Below are 24,972 nucleotides of genomic sequence, written 5' to 3' on the forward strand. Positions count from 1 at the left end.
TTTGTGTTATCTGACCCTACTGTTCCATTCTTAAAAGCAGAAACAGTATGATCTGAGGTGAAGAGGAAAAGCTCTCCCACTCCCAGTTAAAAACTCAGATTTTGCTCAGATCTGTCTTTCTGTACTTTGTTAGTGACAGAAGCTCACATGAATAAAAGCCTCAGGGCAATGTTGAGCTATTTAAGAACTCTTTAAGTTTTGAGCTAAAGACCTCTGAAGAGTTCATTCTTATCTCCTACCATTTAATTAGCTAGATATTATCAGGTTCTTTGTAATATAATGGCTATTCTTAAGTACGCTACCTGTGGACAGGGCCTTGAAGGTGTGTGACTAAATCCCAAAACTAGAGAGGAATGTAACCAAAGACTCTAGGTTAGAGCAAGGATGCCTAAGGTGTCGAAAGTAGTTTCCATGTTTGTGAATCAATTATTTATAAGTATTATTACTATTAAAAGCAATATGACTTGAGATGGTATTAATTGCCTTCAACTATGGCTGAAGCAATCTTTTTTTTTTTTGCATGAAATGCACATAATCTTCTGATCTTGCTCAACCCTCAGCATCTGCACACCTTTTATGGGCACCGAGTGCACTTGTGTGTTAGGGAGATAGTCTCCAAGGATTTGGTATTTCTGCTCATCCTCTAAGAAAAAGGCGTTGACAGCTTTGTTCAAGGAAATCTACAAAGCTGTTGTGGGGACAGGCAGCAGATTTGCTTGTGCACCAGGGTCATAAAACTAGGTCTGCCTCCTCTCCTGGAGATGTTCCAGGGTGATAGAGAAAGTGTCTCCCTCTGGATCAGAGGCAGATTGGTTTCCTGACCAAGAAAATATGAATAATGTCTTTCTCTAAAGTGGAGGATGAGCAGGTTTGCTTGAAGTCCCCTTATAAGTCTGGATTTCCAAGGCTCCTCAGTTGTGGCACAGACTCACCATGTGTATAGTATCTACCCAGGCTTCCTCCACATCGCCCCCATAGGACCTGGGGGGATGGGGATTTGATGTAAACTTGAAGCTCATGCTGTCTGCTGTGCTGTGAGTAATAAACAGCTACATCATTCGGGTGTGTTGTCTCCTCACTGACTGAATCTATGGAAGCCTGGCAAGGACAACTGGCAGCTGCAATATTTGCTGCTGCTTAGGATCTGCTTGAGCACTTGACAACACGGATCCCAGTTGTAGTTAAATAAAGAGAAATCAATACAATGTTTTTAGTAATAAAAATAAAGCATAGCCTTTAAAAGTGACTAGTCACAATTGTTTCATGTAATGATAGGAATTATATTATTTATAACTATTTTCACCAACATAGGTCTATTCAGCCTTGATGGCAGACAGCTTATTTTGCATGTCACTTTCCCCATCTTTTTTTGACTCTTTAAATCTCAAATTAGAAAATCTAGTAAACCTATAAATTATTGTAAATGGCAATTATTTCTAACACTGTGAAGCCCTTCAGAATACTCAGATTGAACATGGGCTCAGAAATTCTGAGTGTTTTCTTATAATTTTCCATTAAGGGCCATTTCTAGCACTCCTTCAAATGCCAAGTCAGCGAGCAGGGCAATTAAAACTCGAAAGCTGAGGGCGACATAGAGAATCCAAATCTGATTTTTGACTGCCTACAGTCCCAGAAATTATTTCTCTCTGCTTTTGCCACGTTTGGTTGTGTTTTTTACATACGATCAAGTATATATACACAAATACTTTCTCGATGCCGGCCGAGACAGCACAGACAGACCGACCGACTGGAATGTTTCGCAATTGTGAGAGGCGGGTAACCGCGCTGCGCTCCTGTGCTGCGGCCCGTGGCTTCATTGCCTGCGACGCCCTGCCTGTGCTGTCCGACTGGCTGGCAAGATGAAGCTCTCCCTGGTGGCGGCGATGCTGCTGCTGCTCGGTGAGGCGCGGTTCGAGGACAAGGAGGAGGACGTGGGCACGGTGGTCTGCGTCGACCTGGGGACCACCTACTGCTGCGTCGGTGTGTTCAAGAATGGCCGCGTGGAGATCACTGCCAACAATCAGAGCAAACGCATCGCGCGGTCCTATGTGGCCTTCACTCTTGAAGGGGAATATCTGATCGGCGATGCCGCCACGAACCAGCTCACCTCCAATCCCAAGAACACGGTCTTTGACGCCAAGTAGCTCATTGGCCGCACGTGGAACGACCTGTCTATGCAGCAGGACATCAAGTTCTTGCCGTTCAAGGTAGTTGAAAAGAAAACTAAACCATACGTTCAAGTTGATATTGGAGGTGGGCAAACAAAGACATTTGCTCCTGAAGAAATTTCTGCCGTGGTTCTCACTAAAATGCAATAAACCGCTGAAGCTTATTTGAGAAAGAAGTTTACCCATGCAGTTTTTACCTTATCAGCCTATTTCAATGATGCCCAATGCCAAGCAACCAAAGACATTGGAACTATTGCTGAGCTAAATGTTATGAGGATCATTAACGAGCCTATGACAGCTGCTATTGGTTATGGCCTGGATAAGAGGGAGGGGGAGAAGACATCCTGTTGTTCCACCTGGGTGACAGAACCTTCAATGCGTCTCTTTTCACCATTGACAATGGTGTCTTCGGAGTCGTGGCCACTAATGGAGATACTCATCTGGGTGCAGAAGACTATGACCAGCGTGTCATGGAACATTTCATCAAGTTGTACAAAAAGAAGACTGACAAAGATGTCAGGAAAGACGATAGGGCTGTGCAGAAACTACAGCTAGAGGTAGAAAAGGCCAGATGGGCCCTGTCTCCTCAACATCAAGCAAGAATTGAAATTGAGTCCTTCTATGAAGGAGAAGACTTTTCTGAGACCCTGACTCGGGCCAAATTTTAAGAGCTAAACATGGATCTGTTCCGGTCTACTATGAGGCCTGTCCAGAAAGTGTTGGAAAATTCTGACTTGAAGAATTCTGATATTGATGATGTTGTTCTTGGTGGCTGTACTCGAATTCCAAAGATTCAGCAACTGGTTAAAAAGTCCTTCAATGGCAAGGAGTCCTCCCATGGCATAAACCCAGATGAAGCTGTAGTGCATGGTGCTGCTGTCCAGGCTGGAGTGCTCTCTGGTGATCAAGATACAGGTGACCTGGTACTGCTTGATGTATGTCCCCTTACATTTGGTATTGAAACTGTGGGAGGTGTCATGATCAAACTGATTCCAAGGAACACAGTGGTGCCTACCAAGAAGTCTCATATCTTTTCTATAGCTTCTGATAATCAACCAACTGTCATAATCAAGGTCTATGAGGATGAACGACCCCTGACAAAAGACATTCATCTTCTGGGTACATTTGATCTGACTGGAATTCCTCCTGCTCCTCGTGGGGTCCCACAGATTGAAGTCACCTTTGAGATAGATGTGAATGGTATTCTTCGAGTGACAGCTGAAGACAAGGGTACAGGGAACAAAAATAAGGTCACAATTACCAATGACCAGAATCACCTGACACCTGAAGAAATCAAAAGGATGGTTAATGATGCTGAGAAGTTTGCTGAGGAAGACACAAAGCTCAAGGAGTGCATTGATACTACAAATGAGCTGGAAAGCTATGGCTATTCTCTAAAGAATCAGATTGGAGATAAAGAAAAGCTGGGAGGTAAACTTTCCTCTGAAGATAAGGAGACCATGGGAAAAAGCTGTAGAAGAAAAGATTGAATGGCTGGAAAGCCACCAAGCTGCTGACATTGAAGACTTCGAAGCTAACAAGAAGGAACTGGAAGAAATTGTTCAGCCACTTATCAGCAAACTCTATGGAAGTGCAGGCCCTCCCCCAGCCACGAAGAGGATACGGCAGAAAAAGATGAGTTGTAGACACAGATCTGCTACTGCTGTAATATTGTAAATACTGGACTCAGGAACTTTCCTTAGAAAAAAAATGAGAGAAGTCAAGTCTTAAATGTAATTGGAATTGTCACCTCAGAGTGGAGTTGAAAATGCTATAGCCCAAGTGGCTGTTTATGGCTTTTCATTAGCAGTTGCTCACATGTCTTCAGGTGGGGGGAGAAGAATTGGCCATCTTAAAAAGTGGGTAAAAAACCTGGGTTAGGGTGTGTGTTCACCTTCAAAGTGTTCTATTTAACAACTGGGTCATGTTCATCTGGTGTAGGAAGTTTTTTCTGCCATAAGTGATGCCAATAAATGTTAGTTATTTGCACTGGTCTAAAAAGAATACTTTCCTAAAGGAAAAATTTTTAGAAAGACTATCTGAGAATGTCCAACTTTTGACTGTTGAGTTTCATCTTCATATGAAATCCTTTTATATTTGCATGATAGGAAGTCTTTCTCCTTCAGTCTTGAAGCAACAGGTTCAGACTTCTTAGGGCAGAGGACACATTACTGAGCTAGCCACCTGGGTATGTCTCTTGAAATCATGGTACCCCTTTTTGTATTTTTAGTATCAAGAAGCAATTGTTTTTATTGTTGTTTCTCTGTTGTTACTGTGGTGTGTTTGTTTCATTGCAAACACTCAGGAAATTGTCTTTCCCTCAATGGTCAGCTGACCTCAGGATAGATCCACAGAATTGTGCAAATCTCTTTGCATACTGAAAAGAATGTCATTGTCTGACAGTGATTGGATCATAATAATAATTTTCACCATTTTCTTCAATATGCAATGTAAACAAGATTCAGAGTATGGATTGAACGTCGATGCAAAATTCTTTATTAATCAAAGTAAACATGTTCTTTCTTAATCCTCATATAGCTGAAGTTGAATCACCATTGCATACCTCCCTTATGCTGTGTTTGCACAAATGCTAAGAGCAAATTCATACTCTGCATATTAATTGATTAATACAGCTATAAAATACAGTATCTGTTAGAATACATATTAGAAAGTAATTGCTTTTACAGAATATGTCATTAATTTAGTGTGTCATCACGCATTGTTATTTAACAAAGAAATGTTGCCAATAACTCATTTTGTTTTCTCTCTGAGTATAATATTTGTAATTATCTTTGCAATTGTCTCTACAAATTTTTTGGAAATAGTATCATTTATTCTTCTTTTTGCTTTGAGGAATGCAATTTTGAATGATGGCTCTAAAGTTGTGTGTCTTCTCTACAAACAATTATGGTGTTAACAAGTTTGTACAGGGAAATGTAATTTTGCACTTGTTATGAAAAATCACGATTTGGCAAAGTATTATAAGTAATATGTTAAAAACTCGAGGCAAATGGACTGTTGGAATCCAATATAGTCTAGTTTTCTGAGAGTCATACTTCTTATTTGCCCCATTTTTAAATGGATTTCTTTGAAATCTCTACAATCACACTTGCTGACAGATACATATTCACATCCTATATTTTTACTCAAATCGTATTCATGATAAATATTTACTATATCATATGTGTTGTAACATTGTGTTTCTATTCTTATCATTGTAATTATGACTCAGGAATTGCTTTTGGGACATTAGTTTATTTGGGGAAACTAGTACTAGAACACGACCAATGGTAAAATATGACAACTTAAAATTTAATAAGCCTACATAAAACAAACCAATGACAAGAATAATCTCAAGAACGATTGTACCTCACTAAGTAAATATTAGGTAGAAAACTGACATTGCAGTGCATTCCCAAGAATTAAGAGCATAATTATTACTAAAAACAGAACAGAATTTCTATAAAGATTATCTTAATTTGTAAATTGCTAAGTATACGATTATATTTATTCATAGTTTACTCTAAAAGTTCATAGTGTCTGTAACCAGGAATTTGTTGATTATATTTAAAACAATGTTCTTTTAAATTCATACATCATTGCTTTACTTTTACCTTAGGATTTACTATTTACTTATATAAGTTTAGGAGAATTTAGCTTTTAAAGCCACAAACTGATTAATTATGCTCAGCTTCAAAGTAAACATTATGATGCAAACTCTTCTATCATGAGCCCTCATAAGAGAGTCAATCATTCAGGCAGCCAATACCGGCAAAGTAAAAAGTTAGTGATCTCTGACCTTCTTGTTTCCATCATTCAACAAGTATTAACTGAGACTTTTTGGACACTATAGAATCAAGTGGGTTCCTCTTGTCCAAATGTTTCAAGTGGCAAGTTACAAGTTATAATTTTGGAATATACAAGGAATTAAAAAACACTTCAGTCACTCTTGAAGCACCTGGGGCTATTTCTGTAGTAATATTGGATTTCTTCCCCCAAACAAGATAACAAAACAATAAATAATAAAATTTAAAAGTATGAAACATTTATAAAATTTTTAGAGGTGCATTCAAGTTAGGCATGCCAGCAAGTCCTCTTCCCCTTAAGAAATTATTCGAACCACTATACTAGGAACTTGCAGCTGCTATGCCAATGACCTTTGTCTTCTGCTAGGCACTTTTCGGAAGAAGCATTCCTTATGAAAAGTTCTAGGCACAATTTGAGTTTCTGGAAATGGTTAGAGGGAGGATACTGTTACCGACTGCAGTGCCTATGTGACTTATCTGTATCCCTACCCGGCTCTTGTTGCCAAATGCCTACACCTGTGTGATATAGCTAAATTCTTACTCAGCTCTAACTCTGCTTATTTTTAGGAAACAGGATGTCTGTGGTCAGAGGTTACCTCTTAGGCAGCTTATTTGACCTCTGAAGGACCTCTAGCTTCATTATTATCCAATTTTCACACTAAATGACACTCCCACTGGTGCCATGACACTTGACAACCACCGTGAATCACCTTTTTTGGAAGATGCCAAAAAAGAACAAAAAAGAGGACTCTCCTTGATTCCAAGAAAATCTCCGTCCCTTTCCAAGAAAAAGCATGACTATTCTTCTGCTTGTTCTTAATGCCCCACACCTTCATTAAAGATACCCTATATCTGTAACTTCCCAGTTCTCAGGAGCCGAGAAGTTGATTTGCGAGCTATGCTCCCAGTTATCCAATTCCATGGCCATTGGAATAAAGCCTGCACTGCTTAACTCTCACTTTTGGTTTTGTCTATTGGCTTCATGACACAGAACAGGAAAGAGCTTCTTTTGGAATAATGAGGACCTCCAGTACGTATGCCTCTTTCACTTGGATCTGTTCAATTGAGTAAATGGAATACATTTCATGAGTCAATGTGGCTGCTGGCCGCCTGGGCATTGACAATCCAATGGATGTTCTATGAGGGCAGTTTCCTAGTCTGCTCATTATTTCATCTTCAGTGCTAGAATAATTATTATGACATAAGAAACATTTAAAAAAATGAGTGGGTAAATGAACAAATGCTGTCCAAAATCACTCTGCATCTGTCAACAAGAATGCACAAAGATCTATAAATTTCAGACCAATAGTCCAATGTTTGTCAGATAATTTCCAAAGACTCTTGTAATAAACAAGCTGTCTCTAAGAAGCAACTGGCTTTTGTTCACTTACCCTAAGAAATTTCATTTCTGTGGTTAGAAGTTATTAGTAAGCAGCTTTAATGTTCTAGGGCTTTTAGCACATTCTAGTCTAAAACTCATTTTGAAGGTCTTGATGACTATGGTTCAAGATTAGGAAGAACGAACTATCTCTCTCAAAAGTGGGTAATGTCAACCAGAATCATCACCACATAAAAATATCAGGAAACTGAGGTAGAGACACAATAAGGTATAACACTCCCACTGCATTATAGTGAATCATAGATTAAAATGTTTGTTCTCATGACTACATTACACACAAGCTCCATTTTTTTTCTATGAAAAGAGAAAAAGAAACATAATTTTAATTGTGTGGATTTTTTTCTTTTAGCTTTTTCTGCCTATAGCGCCAACAAAGTATTAAACTTTAATGCCACAGCAGTATTCTAATTTCTAAAATTACTTTAAGAAACAGATTAAGGGCACTGCAGGTGGGAAAGGCATGATGACTTCACTGGGAGCATAATGTGAGAACCATCATGATGGATGAACAAATCCAGCTAATGGAAAACATCCCATTTCACATTTCTTACCATCATAATATAAAATAAAACATAGTTAATTTTTTTTCAAAAACCTATTTTCATTTTAGTGTTTAATACCTGGTGTCTGTCAAAATCTTGCAGTTAATTAACTTTTCACACTCACAGCCTGCATCTCTTAATTGTATGCTGTCATCTTACAATAAAATTTAGCAGGATAGCACTGACTAATATCAAATGTTAAGGTCAAGTTCTATGACGCATTTAATGGATTTTCAAAAGGGAGAAAAGCATGGTTTTAACTATTTGATATCAAATAATAACACTCAAAATTTTAATATTTCAGGAATTCTAAAGTAAATTGTGTTATATTAATTAAATAATAAGTAAAATTATTATTTTTATTATACTTTAAGTTCTGGGGTGCATGTACAGAACATGCAGGTTTGTTACATAGATATATATGTGCCATGGAGGTTTGCTGCACCCATCAACCCGTCATCTACGTTAGGTATTTCTCCTAATAGGAGAAACAGCTCCTACATTAGCTATCCCTTCCCTAGACCCCCACCCCGTGACAGGCCCCAGTGTGTGATGTTCCCCGCCCTGTATCCATGTGTTCTCATTTTTCAACTCGCACTCATGAGTGAGAACATGTGATGTGTTTAGTTTTCTGTCCTTGTGTTAGTTTGCTGAGAATGGTGGTTTCCAGCGTCATCCATGTCTTTTATTTTTTTTTTATAGTCACTCGTTAGCTCTAAGTTCTTTGAGGTCATGATTTATTCTTTACTAAATCTTTGTATTCTCTCTACAAGACCTAGAAAATTGTTTTTTTCTTGTAATCAGCACTCATATGTTTACCAAATAAACAAAAAGAAAATATTTTTCCAAATGCAATTTTACATGTAAGATCTCAGAATTCTGATGCTACTATAAAAAAGGATTAAAAAGAGAAAATTTACTTTTTACGTTAATGGGAAATGTGACATTCGGATATTATAAATATTTTAAACAAAGCTATTGGGTAAAATATAATCAAACTAAGTAAGATATATACCTCACGTTCTCTAGGATCTTTTTTATCCCCACAATTTCTCAGACAAATGAAAATAGAAAGTTATTCTCACATTGTGCGTTAGAAGGGACCCTGGATTACTATCTGTGCCCTCATTCTAGCTCTATGACTCCCTGACTTGTGCTTGGGATCTAGAATTTAAACCCTGATAGTCTCACTTTCAGGATCTATAAAATAAGGGAATTTCTAACTAAAACAGACCAGGAAGATTATACAGACCAGCAATAAAGTTCTACAAAGATAAGCCAATGACACTTCACATATGGTCCCTAGCTTGTTGGACACCTTAGAGTTTACTCTTACTGGGTTTTGAATTAATCTAAAATTATAAATCATTTTTTGAGTCTTTACTGAAATTCTATATGCTTTTATTTTTATACATGATATTAGTTAAGTGAGTTATTGGGACTTAAAAAATGATACTAATAACTGCTTTATTACTAGAATTTATTGAGGTCTCCAATTCTATGCTAAAAACAAAAATTAATGCAGAAAAATCAACATAAATATAGTTGAAATGCTGCAATTTTCCAGCAATCATTATATTCATGAATGCCTTGACTGATAAAGGTATTATTGATGATAGCATTTAATTACTAGTCTTCATTAGTTTTTAATTATGTTACTATTAGTTTCATTCATGTTATTTGACTTGTTGCTGGTTGTATCTTTCAATGTACAATGATAGTTATTTGTCTCAATGCATTTTTGCTCAGCTTTTAAATAAAAAGTGTATAGATGCACAGTCTCTAAGGTACAACATATATTTTCCACACTGTTTTTGCTAAAATAACTATATTCATAATGTCCCCAGGTATGCTTTATTATTTCTTTGCAATGATTTTGCATGATTTAAATAATTTGCAACATGCTATTAAAATAAAATTCTGAGATATTTGAAGCTTATAAATCATTGTTTTAATAAATAAAATCAAGTATAAAGTGCATTATTATTTTTCCAAAGATTTGCTTTAGCAACAAATTATTTCCTTATTAATAAATTTTAAAAATATAATTTGCTTTAACAATACATTTACTGTAATTTGTTTTAAATTTTTAGCAACATTTTCATTGTAAATATTTTCTTTCCTCTTTTTGTTAAATCCTGGAGCTTATTTTACTTGAACATAGTAGCAAGCATTAATAAGTGGATTGTAGTGCCTTTTCCTTGGACTAAAAGGACTATACTTAAAAGAATAGAATGTGTAAAAAAAAAAAAAAAGAGAGAGAATAATTAATAGTAATCATTCTACAAAGCTAGTATCCGAGTTAATATTTACAAATATTATTTTTTTTGGCAGTAAAAATAGTATTTTAGTCCACCGCGTCCTGCCCTCCCTCCCTCCACAACCCCCAGTACACTTTTCCCGTCTCGTTCCCACAGCAATGTTACAATCAGAAAAAAGTAAGTTTCAGGGGGCAGGATTGGAGGGGGGAGGGGATATGGGTAAAAACAGTCAAATCACAATAGGAATTTTTCAAAATAGGTTATTCTACTTAGTCATCATCTTCTCCCTCATCTTCAGGTTCTCATTTTCGCTTCTGACCCCTTTCTTCTTCACCAAGCTCTTCTTCATCTTCCTCGCCATCTACCTCTCCATCGTTATAACCTTCTTCATCCTCCTCCTCCCCTCCACTCACGCCCTCCTCTTCACCTTCCTCCTCCTCATCCTCGCCCTCCTCATCTTCCACTACCTGAGCATCTTCATCATACTCCTCGTCATGCTCACCCTCCTCCTCGTCATCCAGGCCCTCCATGTAGCCCTTAATATCTGAGTCAGGGGCCTCCTTGTGGTCCCAGTAACAGCTGTCGAGATATGTGAGTTGCAGGAGGAGCTTGAACACGTTTTCTCGGTAGTCGTTCAGGTTGGTTACCTTGCAATTGAAAAGGTCTAAGCTCTTGAGGTTTTCTAACTGTTTCAGTGGCTCTATTGTGCTGAGGTCTTTAATTTTGTTGCCACTTAAATTTAGATGCGTGAGGTTTGGACACTTTTCTGCCAATACTTCCAGGCCCCCTGAGACTCTTAGTTCAAGCTTTCTTAACTTTAACTTTGGTAAGTCTGAGATTGAGGTGAGGCCTCCGTTGATTGTACTTAAGAATTCCAGTTCTTCAAATTCATCTGTGAGGGCTTCGAGTTTGCCTTCATTCGACCGACTGTTGTCCAGGGCAAGTTCTTTCACATCAGAGGGCGCCCTGTTCCGCAGCTCTGAATGAATCCGTCTGCCCATCTCCATCTCTCCCGCTCTCTCTCTGCAGAGGCTCTCGTGCCAGCCGAATTCAATCAATAAGCCTCGAACCCACGGCCGCACGTTTTAGGACTTTGAAGACTCAACCAGCTCCGCTCGGTTCTCGAGCCCCAATATTTACAAATATTATAATAAAGGGACTGATAAGTAACCTGGGTCAAGCAGAACAATTATTCAAGCATATAGATCTTCCTAGTAAGAAGGTAGGTGTGTGTGACTAAAGGAAATCTTATCTGATGCTCACGTTGATAATTTGTGAATACACAAGGCACTCCCCTCTACACTACTTACTGTGAATCAGCCTTCACAAGTACCCATCTTTCTTTTTACTTTTAGAGACCTGACACGGGATATCTTTGAATCTACAGACTAGGTTTAAAGTAACCTGAGAATATGCATCACAGGTAGTAAATAACACAATGAACCATGAAAGACATATTTTGGTGAGATCTCCCCTCAAATGAAAGAATAAAATGCCAAAAACATCCTGTAAAAAGCTAAATCTATCTTTTATTGGTATCATCATGAATTATGAATTTTCCACTTCTGACTCACAATGTGATCTTGGTTGCATCTGTTCTGTCAGATTATACCTAAAACCAAAGTATCTAACTAGGTTTAGATACGGCAAGTGGTAGAGGAATAAAATTTGAATGGCATGTATGTTTATTTAGAGAGGAATAATTTTTTACTTTCTGAGACATTTATGTTTTTAATGAGCAAGGAAAATAGTATTTCTAGTGTTAATTAGTTCTTACACAAGGATCATGAGATGGTTTTCAGCAGGTACTAGTCATATGTCCTACATTGACAAAATATGCTATATTAAAAATAATATTTCCCTAAAACAATCTTTTCACAGGCTATGAGATTTGTGGAAAAACACTTGGGAAGAAGATAAATTAATATAGTGTTCTACTGAGAAGTTAGCAGCACAGGCATTAGGAAATTTGTGTCTGAGCCATAATTCCACCAGGAAACATGGCAGAAGCCTTGAGTAAATAACATTTTTTGCTTCATTTTCCCCATCAGTGAATTGGGAATAGAAGTATCATTTCATCTTGTCTCATACTATGTCCCATAACGAAAAGAGGGGCTCAAAAACCTAAAAGGCTAAAATTCCAGACAAATAGAAATACATTCCCTGAAACTCTTACTATAAGAATATGAGCAATAGATTCAAAAAACTAAAAGGCTAAAATTCTAGGCAAATAAAAATATATTTCCTGAAATCTTTACTATAGGATATGAGCAAAAGATTCAAATAAAACAAGCAAGAGTAGCTAGAAAATATCACAGATTCCACTAGTAAAATGCTTGTGGATTTTAATAATCCTATTCAGTTTACTGTTGTGTGCTCAGATTGATCATATGTTCCAAATCCTATAACCCACACATAGCAAGAACACTGAGACAATTGAATGAGCTTACATAAACTGCCTTGAAAGTAAGACTTGCCTTGTGTACTTCTCAAATAGTTTCATTCTGTACACCCTCACTGCCACTAATGGATTTCAAACCTTCAACATTTTCTTTTATAGAGCTTATACAATAAACTTTTCACTGTCGTTGAACTCTATCTTGTTTTGCTCCCCACAAATTCATCTACCACACTGACATCAAAATCAAACTTCTACACCAGGCAGGGTGGCTCACGCCTGTAATCCCAGCACTTTGGGAAGCCAAGGCAGGCAGATCACCTGAGGTCAGGAGTTCGAGACCAGCCTGGCCAACATGGTAAAACCTGGTTGTTACCAAAAAAAATACAAAAGTTAGCCAGCTGTTGTAGAGCCTGCCTGTAATCCCAGCTACTCGGGAGGCTGAGGCAGGGAATCGCTTGAGAGGCAGAGACTGCAGTGAGCGGAGATCACTCCACTACACTCCAGCCTGGGTGACAGAGCAGGACTCTGTCTCTCTCTCTCTCTCTCTCTCTCTCTCTCTCTCTCTCTCTCTCACACACACACACACACACACACACACAGAGAGAGAGAGAGAGAGAGAGAGAGAGAGAGAGAGGAGAGGAGAAGAGAAGATAAAAGAAGAGAAAAAAATCAAATTTCTAAGGTGTAGATATGACAATTTTATTTCCCTGCTTAAAGTTTCAGTAGCTCCCCAGTGGCTTCCCAATATCTTATCATGACATATATGGGGCTCTGTACCCTTGAACCTGCATATGTCTTCAGTCTTTGCTCCCATGGCACAGTACTTCTAACTGTGTGCTCCAGCAAACTACTGGAAGTTCCCAGGAAGGCAGGCTACTTTTGTGCCTATGTACCTTTGGTTCTTTTGCTTTTTCCTGGGACCTCCTTGCAATCTTTAGTTGCCTTTGGTTACTTTTCCTTTAAGCACCATTTAAGATATCCCTTTCTACAGGAGGACTTTCTGGGTGACTGCATTCGGAGAAGCACACCTTCTCTGCACTCCTATGCATGGTATGTATGTTTGTATTACTGCATTTACCACCTTGTGTTATTTATTGTGTATTTGGCTCTCCCTCTATAAAGACTTGTTCATCTTACAATTCGGATTCCTAGTGTCTATTATATTATTTACTGGCAAGATGCAAGATATCATTGTAAACATTATATAGTCATTTTGAGCTGTTTCCCAGAAGAAAAATCAAGGATGGCGTCAGTCCTAATATGATTACCAATATCTAAGACGCACTTCTCTCTTTACCCTCTAACATATTGTGCTCTGAGTTATGCTTAGACGGTGATTTACCATTTCTAAATATAACTGGTACCTGTTTCCTGCACATAAGTCTTGTATAACTGGTTCAAGTTTATTTATTTTTCAGGGTACAGTCCTATAAAATATGTCTTCGTCCTTTACCATGGCCTTTTGTCTAACACACAGAGCAAATGTTTGCAAACTAAATGGATCCCACAATTATCTTTCTTCAAAAATGTTATACATTTAACGATTTATTCTTCAAATATTGTATAACTTCTACAGCCTAAGCATTAAGTTTATAACAGTAAATAAGAGAGAAATATCCCTCCTTTAATGACCCAGGTATCCTAGTAAGAGTAAAGAAAGAAATAAACAATCAAAGTAGATAATTTCAGAAAGCAATAAGTGCTAGGAAGTGAAGAAAACAGAATGATGTTCTCTAGGGAGCAGCCATAGGTGTATGCAGGTGAATGGTTGGAAGATCTTCCTGCGAGGGTGATGACTGAGCTAAGATCTAGTAAGGATCTGGAGTGGAGAGCATTCCAGGCAGAATGAAGAGCCAGGGCCAAGACCACGAGGTGGAAACAGACTAACAGAAAGAAAGCCAGACCACGAGGCAGAAACAGACTAACAGAAAGAAAATCAGGTCGACTTGCCTAAAAAGAGTGAGCTAGGGGAAAGCATGGCGGGAGAAACAAGGTTGCTGAAAGCAACTCTTATTTTCTTGGCTTTAGAAACCAAGAAAATGCATTTGGGTTTTATCTTAGCATAATGAAAAGACATGTAAGACTTCTGAACACGAAATCTGACATGTTTTACAGACATGTTTTACATGGTTTTGTTTTGTTTTGTTTTGTTTGTTTTGTTTTGAGATGGAGTCTCGCTCTGTTGCCAGGCTGGAGTGCAATGGTGTGATCTCGGCTCACTGCAACCTCCGCCTCCCAGGTTCAAGCGATTCTCCTGCCTCAGCCTCCCTAGTAGTTGGGACTACAGGCACGCGCCACCACACCCAGATAATTTTTTTGTATTTATAGTAGAGACAGGGTTTCACCATGTTGGCCATGATGGTCTCCATCTCTTGACCTCGTGACCCGCCCGCCTGGGCCTCCCAAAGTGCTGGGATTATAGGTGTGAGCCACTGTGCCCGGCCAAGACTGATTTTTTACAATGAATTTTAAGTAGGACAAGAGTTGGGAGGCTATTGTAGCAGTATAGTCAAGACATGTTGGTGGTCTGGAAAGGGAGAATAATGGATACAGACTGAAGATGACTTGTTAACAAATTGCATATGAGAAGCAAGGTAAAGAGATAATTAAGAATAACATACGGGTACTTGGTTTGAGCAGCTAGAGGGATTTGGTGTCATCTCAGTGGGGAAGAATAGGGAAGGAACAAATTTAGGGACAGAAATTCAGTATTTTGTTTATAGAAAGTCTAGCTTGAATTTAATGTCCAAATTCCTTAGTATAATGTATAAGGCTTTAACTGTTTTATTATGACATATAAGCAAATTCCTCAAATATTAAGGCAAGAAAAAGAAAAATGTAGCTAATTATTCTTTCCTCCAATGAAATAGATACTTTATGTTTCTACTCAATTAAACAAATATTTATTGAGCATTCACAGCCAGAAACTATGTCAGGCTCTAGGGCTATAGTAGCGAATGAAATGAAAATATATCAGCTCTGCTGGAACTTGCAACTGATAGGGAAGAAAAACATGCAAAACATTATGCTATGTGTTTATGAGAGTTACATAAGAAAAAGTTTCAGTATGGGAGCCAAGAGCTTAGGGAGCTGACCTTGATTTAGAGATCAGGAAAGCCTGCCCAAGAAACTGTCATTACATTTAGATGATTTGAAGGATGAACAGGCATTGTCTAAGCTAAGGAGATGGTGGAGGGAGACTTCCAGTCAGAGGACATAATCTATACCAAAACCCAAAAGTGAGAGAATGCAGTAGATACTATGAACCATAAAATGTTCCATATGACTGTATCTTAGAGTGTAAGGGGCAAAAGTGGCGTGAAATATGGTTGCAGAGGCAGGAAGAAGTTATGGAGTATGTTGGTAAGGAAATAAAACACTTAAAGCAGAAGAGTGGTATAAAATAATTTGTATTTTTAAAAGACTAGAATGTGTAAAAAGTTAATTTTCAAAAAAACCCTTATCAGGCAGATTTTGTTATTATCCCCATTATATATGTTAGAAAATCAAAGCTTAGGCTGTTTCAGAAACCTGTTCAAGGCATAGCTAGTACTCAAACCAGGATTTAAATCAAATTTGATTTGATTAAAGTCCATGATTTCCCACTACGCCTTGCTGCTTTATAATTTGCTAGTTCTTTCTGCTGTATCTACACAATGGTAGTCATAGTTCTCGAATATTTCCTACTATTTGCTTACGCCATTTCATAAAACATAAAAGCATCCTTCAAGATACTGGGAACATGAATTTTCTTATCAAACTATAGTAACTGTAGTGGGACAATATTTTGAGGTAGTCAATGTAATGTTTACTCTCTTAGTTCCTTTTGACCTATATCCATCCACCATTAAACCAAAATGGTGAAACACATAGAAATGTACACACACATAGATACAAGCACAGAGAAAGGGAGAAAGAGAGAGAGAGAGAGAGAGAGAAATAACAGTAGATTGAGTTTCTGATTTTGGAGCTGTTCGCCCCCTCTCCTTGATATAGACAATAGTAATGAAAGCCCTGGATTTCAGTGCCTAGAATCAGACACCCATTGAGGTTTTATGGGATTTTTAGAGCTTTATTGTAAAAATCACATTTTAAATATTGGCACACTCAAACAGCTTATATTAACCACAGGGAAGGGAGGATGTATAATAATTAAGCAATTTTATTGGACATTCAGGTAAGAGAAAGAACGACAGAGAGGGATGGGGGTGTGTGGCTGTGTAGGAGAAAGAGAGAGAGAGACAGAGAGAGGGAGAAACTTATTTTGCTAATTTGGCTCATTCTATTGTGGAGGATTGGTAAATCGAAAATCTAATGGGGTAGCCTGGCAGCCTGGAGACTCAGCAAAGAGTTGCAGTTCAAGTCTAAAGGCTGTCTATTGGTCTTGTTCCTTCTTACTCCATGGAAGATAGTCTTTTGTTCGATTGCAGTCTTGAAATGATTGAATGAAACCCACCTACATTAAGGAGGGTAATCTGCTTTACTCAAAGTCCAGCTGTTTCAATGTTAATTTTACCACCCTCACCCTGTGCCAAAACAAAACAAAACAAAACAAAACAAATAAACCTTCATAGAAACATCCAGAATAATGTTTGACCAAATATGGGCACAATGCCCCAGCCAAGTTGACATATAATATATCCGTCACTGAAGGACTTTGAAAATAGTAGAGATTTGCCTGACCTTCAATCTGGACTCTACGGAAAACACCCTCGCTTGAGAGTAGACATCATTGTGAAGTAACCTTGAGAAGAAAGTAAAAGAAACAAAAAAGCTGAGACTGAACTAAAAATGGGAAGTAACTGGGTTACAATTGTAAAATGTGTTTTATTCTACTATCATGTTTAAAAACAGATCTACAGAAAAGTGAACTTTAATTATAAGGAATAAAAATATGTATGCACACATCTGATTTACATTTGTAATTCTAAAATTATGACTTCACTGTAGTGTTCTAGGCATCACTCTACTAGTACCCAGTCCCTCTATTAGAAATGTTTGGATGTGATTTCTTTTCTCCCTACTATATATGAGAAACAGGCTTGATTATGTTTCTCTGTCTAAGCATAGTTGATAGATAGGTGCTAAATTGAAGTACGTGGCGTGAAGCCTCATCAAACGTCAAAAATTCTCAGATTTAACGTCATTTCATCAAAGTAAAAAACAACAAACTGATAGTTCACCATTTTGAACATGGTTAAAAGTAGAACAAATATCAGAAATCAACATATAAGAGCAGTCAAATAAAAAAACTGTTTTTCACTTACAAAAATTGTTTTGGATGAGTAATGTTTTCCTTCAGATTTTGGACACGTACCTCCACAAAAGAATCCATTTTAAAAAAATCACGACTTTAGTTTTTGCTCTTTGAGACAGCCAGGCAAAGGGAAAATAATATGAGCTTTTTACATTGTGTGAGTCACATTTTACTGTAAGTACAGAACATATTTTGCCAGTGAAAAATGACATTAAATGTGTCATTCTTTGTTCAGTAGCAATGACCCAGTTATAGCTAACCATTTTGTGTGAAAAACTTTGTGCCTAATGAAATATGCAAGAAGCTCCTCTGATTCAGAAACCCTGGAATCCTGAAAATGCATACTATGACAGGTATCAGGAAGCTGGTAATGGTTGAGGCTGTGAAAAGAATGTCAAAGGTAATGCTGAAGGTGTCAAAAGACAATTCAGAGCCAAGTACTGAGAATTTTCTCTGCAGTGACACTTCCAGCCTTATTCAGCTTCATCAGAAGGTAATTTCTTCAAGGCCTTGTAAACTTAAATGGGAGCATTAAATATTTAATTTTACAATTACAACATTAAATTCTCTTGCCATTTCAGCATTTTGATGTCTCTGTACAATCAAGAAACCTAATTTCTTTTAGTATAAACAGTAAAATAAAATAGTATTCAATTATTTTTAAACTAAAATGATCCAAATGCAGTGAACATTTTCTTTGAGAAAATGTCTTAATTCTTATATAGTGTTTTACTGTATCCATTCCTTTGATTTACTGAGTTTAAATCTACTATTCTTATTTTAATCCTATATAAACACTTTATTCTTAATCCCATAGAAAAGACTGATACCTAAGAATTCATTTCATTGTTAGTAATTGACAGAAAAGAAAACAATCTATGTATAATGATCACATTCTGCCGCTAAGTAATGATGAGAGCTTATATTTACTGAGCAGTCAATATGTCCTCAAACTGTGCAAAGAACTTTACTTATTTGCTGTTTATAAAACATAATAGTATAGGCACTACTGACACTTGTATTTGAAAAACTAAAATAAGGCTTATGTAGGATAAGTTGCCCAGAGTCATATAGTGGAACCTGGGCTTGAACTCTGGAAACTCCAGCGCAAACTGGCTACTATAAACAGTTTTGCTGGGGAATAAACTAACAGGAAACAGGCACGTCCATCATCCTCAACTGATTGCCTAAGAAAAAGAAAGATTTTAAAGTTTCCTATTTAATTTACAATAACCAAAATTGTTCTAAATGAGTAATCAACATAGGTTCTATCAATTTAGTGATAGTATGAAGATGTAATTTCTGTTTTTCTTTGAAATACTTGCTAGAAATTTGAAATATTTCTGTTATTTCTTTGCTCTTACTACCCAAGTTTGAGCCACAGTTGTCTACTTAAAAAAAAAATCTCTCTAACTATTCTTGAATTTAATTTAACCTAGAGTACTATATCTCTACAACCATAAAAAATAGTGAAAAATAATTTGTAAGGTAGCCAAAGAAAGGAAAATCTAACTGAACTAAACAATTTGATAAAATTTTTCAGAATGATATACTTCACAGTAATATCTTCTGAGCAGTATACAATTAAACTCAAACTTCATTAACAATGACCATTAATAATAGGCTCAGCTTTAATAATATGAAACAAAAACTACATTCAAAAAATACTTGAAATTGTAAATGACCCACTCTATTAATCTATTCTATTCTATCTGGTATTCTTAGATTTCTACTTCTGAAGACTAAAAGTAACATGACATCCCATCCCTGAGTTATCTTTGTTAAAAAGTGAAAATGAAAAATAATAAATCTTATTTTGGCCGGGCGTGGTGGCTCATGCTTGCAATCCCAGCACTTTGGGAGACTCAGGCAGGCAGATCACCTGAGGTCAGGAGTTCGAGACCAGCCTGGCCAACATGGCGAAATCCCATCTCTACTAAAACTACAAAAATTAGCCGGGCATGATAGCAGTTGCCTGTAATCCCAGCTACTCAGGAGGCTGAGGCAGGAGAATCTCTTGAACCCAGGAGGCAGAGGTTGCAGTGAGCCAAGGTCATGCCATTGTACTCCAGCCTGGGCAACAACAGCAAAACTCAGTCATAAATAAATAAATAAATAAATAAATAAATAAATAAATTTTATTTCATAATACACAAACCAAACTAAAGCTTTTTACTATTTTTTTATTTTTTTATTGAATGGGCCAAAGTTGTTCCAAAAAACTTGTTCATTAAAACACAAATTAAAAGAAGCTTCAGTTTCTAAAATTTGGAAGTGCTTTGTTACATCAGACATCAAACTAAGAATTGAAAAGGTAAGAGGAAAAAATTTCAGTCCATTGACTTACTGTAATACAGTCTCTACATTCACCTTTGTTTCAAGTCAAAAAGGAAGAATATTTTATTTTCAAAGACTATAAACCTAACTTTGAATTGGGGCCTCACTCCTTTGAAGATTCCTTATTATGTAACTATAAGATATTCAAATATATATTGGGAATTAGTCACTATACTTAATAATTTTATCTAATAATTGTAAATCAATAACAAAGGAAAAACTCTGTAAACAGTAGAGAAAAACCAAGTTTTAAATTATAATTAACAAGTATGATAATACTAAAAAAAAATTGTAGTAATTTTATCATTAAAATTTACCATAAATACTAAATAAAAATGATGATATAATAGTAACGGGATATTGACTGAGAATTTACTACGATGTAGGCACTGCTCTAAGCATTTATTGTATAAACTCTTTTAACAATAGAAAGTTCTTTTCCTCATTGATTTTTTTGCAGGTGAGGAAGGGGTAACAGAAGCCATTATTAAGAAATGAAGAGTAGTAATATATACCAAGATAAGTCATCATTATTTTGTGTTTTACAATGCATAAAAACATTATTTCCTAATACGTCTGTATAACATGATCTCCTGGTTACAGTACCGCCAATTTGGAAATGTTTAATCCATTGTGGGCCAATACATTAAATAGTTTTTTTCAATTTTTCATTTTAAGTTTATTCATTTATTCATTTGACAAGTATTTCTTGGAGGCCTACTGTGTTACAGGCACCGGCAGTGAATCCAGATGGGAGGAAAACAGGCAGTATTAAACCAATCACCACAACAATAAATTTACAAATATAAATTGTGATAGTTTCAATAAAGGGAAAGCATATTTTATTAGGAAAACATTAAAGAGAAACCAGTTTTGACTGGGCCAGAAATAGATAAAACCTCACTGAAGGTTTGGAGTCTACTGTGCTGGGGGTACTGAGGTGAGGCAGCTGCAGCCTAGAGCTAGCAGATGAAGGGCTGCCTGCCTCCCTGCTGGTGTTCACCACAGCAGCGGAGCCAAGGAAGTTGTAGAGGGAACGGGGGTCCCCTGCTGAAGACTGTGTGCACTGTTGCACTGGAGTTGGTTTGGGACCAGGTATGGGAGCTAAATGATGAGAACACATGGTCACAGAGAGGGGGAACAACACATACTGGGGCCTTTCGGAGGGTGGAGAGTGGGAGGAGGGAGAGGATCAGGAAAAATAACTAATGGATACTAGGCTTAATAACCTTGTGATGAAATAATCTGTACAACAAACCTCCGTGGCACAAGTTTACCTATGTAACAAACTTGCACATGTACCCCTGAACTTAAAATAAAAGTTGAAAAAAAAAAACAAAAAACCTCACTGAATGAGGGATATTTAAGTAGAGCTTTCAAGATAGGAATTGCCAGGCAAAGGTTTCAGGGAGGAGCTTTCTAGGCAAGGGGGATTGTGTATGAATCCCTGATGTCAAGGAGCTCTGTGTCTTCAAGGGATTAACTCATCAGTGTCTCTGGAACAAAATAAAGGGAGCTTGAGAAGGGACTGGAGAGGCAGGGAGGGGCCCAGGCCTGCTAGGTCATATCAAGACTGTGGAAAGTAACTCAGGTGCAATGGAAAGGTATTTGAAGGGTTTGATGGAAGGGACTGACAGAATTTAAATTGCATCTAGAAAAGATCCTCTCTGCTGACACACTGGGCTGGATTCTTTCTTCCTGCCTCCCCTACCTCCCTTGCAAACTGGGAAGTATGAGCTTTATTTAATGCACAGCCGTAAGCATCTAAAGTGAGTTTAACCCAAAGCTGAGTATTTGTAGACAAACTGCAGAAGTTTAACATTTTCCTGAGTCTTCCCAGATGTTATCTGAAGTTATTTCCTAAAAAGAAGTAGTAATCTTTGCCTCCTTACTTGGATTTGCCTATAGAAGGAATAAGTGCCATTCTTCTCAACATGGATAAATGATCAAGCAAGAGAGAAAAGATGATTCTTTAAAAGTAATGGCAGACAAGGACAGTGCTATTTCAAGAGAAGAAAATGAGTGAGAGCTCTGGGTATTGAAATGGGCATTTAAAAGCTGCCCTGTGGGAAATTGGTTAAGCTCTGGAGTTCAAGAACAGCCTGGGCAACATGGTGAAATCCCATCTCTAAAAAAATACAAAAAGAATTAGCTGGGTGTGGTGGCATGAGCCTGCAAGTCCCAGCTTGTTGGAAGGCTGAGGTGGAAGAAACACTTGACCCCAGGAGGTTCAGGTTGCAGTGAGTTGAGATCATACTGCTCTAGCTTAGGCAACAGAGTAATACCCTGTTTCTCTGTCTCTGTCTGTCTGTCTCTCTCTCTATATATATAATATATATACACACATACATATTATATATATTATATATAAAATGTTTGTGTATGTGTATAAAATAAAAGTTGCCTTGTATTCTAAACATTAATTGAAAAAGTGAAACTGGTTGTAATTTTTTTGCATTAACATTAGTTAAAATAATGCTCTTGACACATAAAGAGGAAAAATCTCTGTGGCTTAACATATTAGTTTCTCTGCTCAATCAAGAAAAAAATACGATGCCTGATCAGAAGACTCTCCTCCAAATAGTAATTCAGGAATGATTTCTTCCAATTTATAGCTCTACCACTTGGACAATATATCTTCCAAGATCTCCATACTCATCTATACTGTATCCAACTTTGGGAGGAGCATGAGCTTCATCCCAGGGAGGTTCTTATGGCCCAGGGCTGGAATCTTCTCATAGTGCACTGGCCAGAACTTAGTCATACTTAACTACAACGCGATCTGGAGCACCCAACAAGAGGAGGAGATGGATTGATTAGAAGCTAGGTAGTCTCTGAAACTATAGGGTTCCATATGACGTATGTGTTTGAAAATCCTGCAGTACAAAGCAAATACCATGATAGCAGAGAGATCCAGACTTATGGAGAAAAAGGAATAGCCAAAAAGCAAAACAAAACAAGAAATATTAATATTATGCTTTTATATATTAAATAATGTTGTCCTCATTGTATAAAATAGTGTTACAAATTGCCTTTCCCTTACTTGAATCACTGGCTTTTCTCATAAAATTAGTTCTCTTCATTTAACATGCATTTGTATAATTGGAATATTTTAGTAATAGGATAAAAATCTCTCAATTAATTTTACTAAGTGGCCTCTAGAAGAAAATTTAGATTTCATGGAAATCATGTGTAATTTATAATTAATGATGAGAAAATGTCCAACCATTAAAAGAAGAAAAAAAAATTTAATGCAGTGAAAAAATAATTAGGCCTTATTGGCTAATGAGTTATTTGAATAAACATCTTGGCTAGGCAGTTACATATAATTAAATGTTTTCTACATTTTTTATGAAATTATTCTTATTGAACAGTACAAAAGAAAGTTCTGCTATATTATTCTAGTTTTCAGTTATAAATAAAAAAGCATTTAAACACAAACAAACATCACTCTGATTACGGTACGGAACATTCACTGGAAAGAGGCAAAAGTGTGAATAAACTGATTGATAAGAAAACTATGACATTTTCCTAAGTATGAGAGACTTCGGATCATTTATCAGCATCTGCGAAGATGAGAAAAAGCTGATGGCTTAAAGCTGAAGAACATTTTAGAGGTAAAATTGACACAGCTTCATGGCAGATTATATAGGGAAGATGCAGAACAGAGAGATATCAAAGATAATTACTCAGTGTCTAGCATGAGCAACTCCAATGAAAATTCAATTAACCAAGAGAGGGAAAATTAGAAGATAAATAGATATGGAAGAAAGATCAGGAGTTCAGTTTGTGGCACATTGAATTTGAGATGCCTGTATGTTACCCAGTTGGGTAAGTCAAGAAGACTGTCATAGATATGGGCTGGAGCTCTGAAGATCTGAGTCATCTGGATGTATAAATATTGGCATTCCTTGGTATATAGATAGTGTTTCATGTTATGTTATTATATGAATAAAGATAAGAAATGAGTGGATAAGTTCAGTTAAGGACCTCAATATGTAGGAGTTATATTAAGAATTGGAGCCAGCAAAGTTGACTGAGATGCAGTCAGAAAGGCAGGAGGAATCTGACTCCCATATTCATTTCTACATTATTGACAATAGCCAAGACAAGGAAGCAACCTAAGCGTCCATCAAAGGACAATGGATAAAGAAAATGTGGCAAATATACTGCCTTTATAAAGAAAACTATTCTGCCTTTATAAAGAAAGAAATACTATCATTTATAACAACCTGAATGAATCTGGAGGACATTATGCTAAGTAAAATAAGCCAGGTATAGAAAGACAATTACTGCAAGATCTCATTTATACGTGGAATCTAAAAAGAGTAAAATTCATAAAAGCAGAGAGTAGAACAGTAGTTACCAGAGACTAGGAACATGGGGAGTATGGGGAAAGGGGAGAGGTTGGTCAAAGGGTACAAAGTTCCTCTTAGACAAGAGAGAAAGTTTTAGTGATTTATCACAGAGAATGATGATCATAGTAATAATGCAATGTGTATTTCAAAAATTGCTAAAATATTAGATTTTAAAGATTCTTACTCCCAAAATAATAAGTAGTTGAGGTGGTAGATATGTTAATAAGCTTGATTTAATCTTTATGTATATATATATATACCACATTGCAACCTGCATATGTGTATGTATGTGTATATATATATATATATATACCACATTGTAACCTGCATACGTGTGTGTATATATATATATATACACACACACATATATATATACACATATATATATACCAATTGCATAAAAGCATGCAATTATTATTTGTCAATAAAAATAACATAAAAAG

At 36.8% G+C, this 24,972-nt stretch overlaps 1 protein-coding gene and 2 pseudogenes across 2 annotated transcripts in view; 1 reads left to right on the forward strand and 2 right to left on the reverse strand.

Annotated features, from left to right (window-relative positions):
- The window catches only part of MARCHF1 (membrane associated ring-CH-type finger 1), an 834,037-nt gene that overhangs the window by 649,596 nt on the left and 159,469 nt on the right, over positions 1-24,972 (reverse strand). The gene's annotated exons all lie outside the window — the stretch shown is intronic.
- LOC101130964 (endoplasmic reticulum chaperone BiP-like) lies at positions 1,852-3,814 on the forward strand (annotated as a pseudogene).
- LOC101130604 (putative uncharacterized protein ANP32CP) lies at positions 10,320-11,367 on the reverse strand (annotated as a pseudogene).

This window comes from Gorilla gorilla, chromosome 3, assembly GCF_029281585.2.
Source record: "Gorilla gorilla gorilla isolate KB3781 chromosome 3, NHGRI_mGorGor1-v2.1_pri, whole genome shotgun sequence".
Classification (NCBI taxonomy): Eukaryota; Metazoa; Chordata; class Mammalia; order Primates; family Hominidae; genus Gorilla; species Gorilla gorilla.